This window comes from Morone saxatilis, unplaced genomic scaffold (genome assembly GCF_004916995.1).
Source record: "Morone saxatilis isolate NCDOM2014 unplaced genomic scaffold, NCSU_SB_2.0 Contig21, whole genome shotgun sequence".
Lineage (NCBI taxonomy): Eukaryota > Metazoa > Chordata > Actinopteri > Moronidae > Morone > Morone saxatilis.
In genome coordinates, this window is record NW_023339774.1 from 22,850,463 (window position 1) to 22,854,629 (window position 4,167).

At 38.2% G+C, this 4,167-nt stretch overlaps 1 protein-coding gene across 1 annotated transcript in view; it reads left to right on the forward strand.

Moving 5' to 3' along the window:
- LOC118332645 overlaps nucleotides 1–4,167 on the forward strand; it is a gene marked incomplete in the record, with an annotated part of 29,902 nt that overhangs the window by 21,212 nt on the left and 4,523 nt on the right.

Below are 4,167 nucleotides of genomic sequence, written 5' to 3' on the forward strand. Positions count from 1 at the left end.
TAGCTTTAGCTGGAAACAACAAACTGCCCCTCCCCAAACCTTACACCGTTACTATGGAGACCCAACGTCCTCTCCTGTGATTGGCTCTTCAGTTCTCTGCAGATACAGAGGGACGAGTCAAAGCACTGTTAACACTTCCTGTGGGTGTTTCACAGTAAAGGTCTCCCACTGCCTCCACATTTAGATGCCTGTATGTTGAAACACATGAGGAAGTGTTGAGTTGGTCTGATCAGTAGCTGTGTGATCATTTACTCACTGCAGTTAATCATTTATGATCCATAATGTTTTACACATCAGCTGACTGCTTTTAATAATTAATAATCTCTTCTTCAATTCAAACTTTATTTATTACTGATTTTATCCTCTCATCACATTCCTCTTTAACTATACTGCCTTTGGTTTCTCTATCTGTTGTCTGTAAAACACTTTGAATCCTCTTATTAATCTCAACATTAATCATGAAACAATATGAGTCTCTGTTAAATGTGACTCATTATAGAGTTGATTTCTAAAGTGCTCGCTCCCAGTGTTTGTACAGTGTGTCTGTGGTGACAGTAGTGACTGTTGTCATTGGTATAAAAGTATTGACTGCCCTCTAGTGGTCACAGTCAGGAGCTGCACTCATACGTCCCTCAGTTGGAATAATACACAGATTAATATTATTAATATTCTGACAGTTTCTCTCTGAACAGAGTCCTCTTACGGTCCAATCACCAGAATCCAGATGAGTTGGACTTTTTTGGCGTCACCTTTTATATTGATGTTTTTCTTCCTTCAATAAGGTATTTTAACAGTGATATAGTATAGTAGTAGTAGTAGTATAGTATATAGTATAGATGGTAGATGTCCTCACAGTGTTGCATGATGAGAGAATACTGCTGTAACCTTTGTTTTCCAGTAAAGATCATTATTGAAGCAGAGTGGTGCCTCTGTAGACTGAACAGGTCAGATTATAGAATGTTCAGCTGATCAACAGTCATTATAGAAAGCTCATAATAATCATATAATACATCATATTTGTCCCAGTAAGGTTTATTTTATTCAACAGCACCACCTGGGAGAGAACCTGACATGAGTGTTGTAACAGGGCTGAGCAGTAGAAATTATAGAAATGAACAGACGGAAACCAAGTTAAGTCATTTAAATATATATATATTCCTTCAATATTTCTATTATAGCTGTCAGTGCATCCTTCACCCTTTCTTCAGCGGTCCCCAGTATTGGTATGAGTGGGAATTCATATCCGGAATCACTTATAATCCAACAGTGACATTTTACTTCCTTTGATGTTGTCAGAACTGGTGTGGTAGGCAGTGTCTAACCCATCCTAACATGACTGAATGTACTGTAATATCTACTGCTGGGAGATATAACACAGTTTGAACTGAGGACATAATCCTCTTTTAAACAATAAAAGGTCCTCATTAAAGAAACATACTTAATCTTACTTACTAATCATTTGAGACAACATTTAGGACTTTTGATTGATTGATTGATTGCTTTTATTTATGGATTATCAGACACAAAAAACAAAAGTGACAACACTTATTTCTGATATGGTCCCAAGATGTTAGAGGACACAATGAGGGAAGACATTTAACATTCAACAACAATCCTGAAATCAAAATTAATGACGTCTTTGCTGATTTCATTCATCAATCTGTTGCCCTGATCAATAAAACACTAAAACCTCTGACTTCTATCAGCCGCTACCTTATTTGACTGGATGTGTAACTGACGCACACTGAACGCATACTGGCCCAGATATTATAGTATGGACCATTGCTATCTGAGAAGTACTGAGGAACATACTCATTGATACTATTGTACATATGATTCAGTTTCTGTTGTTCCACTCTGAGCACTCCGAGCTGTCTGAATTCATCACTACCAATGTTATTGATTAATTATTAATTATGAATATTACATTTAATAAGTACAGTATTGTTTTACATCACCTGTAGTATTTTCCTAAGTTTAACCCGTCAAACCAAGCAGTACACACATAATCGAAATGACATTGTATCAATGATGAAAATTAATGAAAATACAAAAAACAAGACACTTTGTTCAAGAGGATTTATCCTGTTTTTCCAATGATTCTAAACATATTATCTATGAGCCACTAATTGCATATGTTCATAGAAATTATCATTCGTTACAGCAACAGATTAAAAAAACACATAAAATATGTCTGATTTCAAGTTAAAATTATGTTTGTATCCTAACCATGTACCATAGTGATTTCTCCTCGATTTCCAGGTGCACCATGATATAAGAGTAGAAGATCTTCATGTTCACCAGTCACACTGTAAAGAAATAAATTAAGTCCGTCAACTGCTCACCATAATGCAGTAAAGTATGTAAAGTATACAGTGTAGGTGGTCTCTTAATTTTCAGTTAATGTATTTAATTTTTTATTTTTTTTTAAACTCTCCCACAGACTCAGGAGGAAGTGCCTGCACACATCTCCTTAGTGGTAATGAGCATTTATGGTTTGGGGCATTTCAGATTAGAGCTGCAACAATCAGTCAATTAAGCAATTAGTTGTAAATTATTTAAATTAAAGGCATACTATGCAGTTTTCCGTTTTTTTCAAACAGCTACCCCTAGAGTCGCTGCGGAGTACTTGTATTTAACGTTAATGTTCGTAGAATACCAGGCTGTCACCCAGAGCCGTCTCTATATACGTCCCTCCCGCAGCTTTGCGTATCGGGGATGATGTTGCTATACTACAAGTTTCGTTTACCATCGAACATGACTTTGAGAGCTGGTTATATTGGTAAGGTAAAAACTCTCTGGTATAGTATGCTGTAACTAAACTGAAATATTAGGAATTAGCTATTTTGAATTTATTAGAGTTCATTTTTTTTTTTTATTAAATCTAAATTGTTTCTGATTCCAGTTCTCAAAATTGAGACAGTGAGTTCTAATGCAAGAGACCTGGGGGCGGTCCGACAGACATGCTTGAGTATATGTTTTTACCAATTTAACGGTCAGGTGGGCTTTTGTTGTACTCAGTGGGCGCGTAAGTTCTGTTCCTTGCACCCAGTCTGGGAGGTTCTTTGCCATTGCTGGCAGGCACGGCCTTGAATTGCGGTCTATTACAGGTGCGGGCAGACTGCACTGGTGTTGCCTCTTCTCCATATCCCTGTCCTGCGCCTGGTTTGAATAAGACTAATTCTGAATAGCATACATTCTCAGTATGATGGACCATGCTACGGTATATTGTACGCTTATTTTAGTATCAGTATTAAAGATGTGATCTCACTTTTTCTTTGAGTAGGAGGTCCGGAAGACTTGGTTCCTGTATAGATCGTTTTGATCATTGTAGGCCCTCTCTGTGTTGTGATGCCATTCAGTAATGTGGTTGGTAAGATCTGTATCTGTCATGACTCTCTTGGGTTGAAGCACATTGGACCATCGCTCTACCATCTTTGTACTGTGTTGCTGAAAGCTTTTTTCAAAAGTGGCAAGTCTGGTTTTACTCATCTGGTTGTTCTGAAAGTCTTTGAAGTTCTTGGTGCCATCCAATTTGAATCTTGGCATAGAGCCAATAATCGTCAGTTTGAAGGTGCCCACAACATCATCATTGCTTATGGCGCTAGCTAAACGGTTTCTATAGTCTTTTGACTTTGTACTGGGAAACTCAAGATGTAACTCTTTAGGCACTCGGACAGTCAGAAGTTCAAGGCCATGATATCTGTGCACATTACGAATCAGGTTGTTATCCAGAGGAGATGAGTTTGTTCCCACTTCAAGCATGGCTACTGCTAATCTGCTGTTCTGGTTCAGTTTTATAGCTTCTAACATACTACTCACTGGTGGCTGGTGATCTGCAATGAGGAACTGTCCAATTCCTGAATTGTTTTTTTTTTTTGCATAGTGTTTCCATTCTTTGTATAAATCTATTTTTCCAACCTCTTTCTTAAGTACCTTTTTGGTTTCTTTTATGGTGTTTTTTCGTGCAGCTCCCTCTGCCATGTACCAGTCCCCTCCTCTGATGGCTTCAGTCCACTCTTTACGTTTGATGAAAGGCTCCCATTGGCCTGGGTGTCTGAGGAGAGTGTCAGCCTCCACAGATCGGAGGCGGTTTGCTTCCAAAGCAATCTCTACTTCACTGGCTTCTGGTTTCATGCCTCGTGCCAAAGCATGAAACAGGCAACC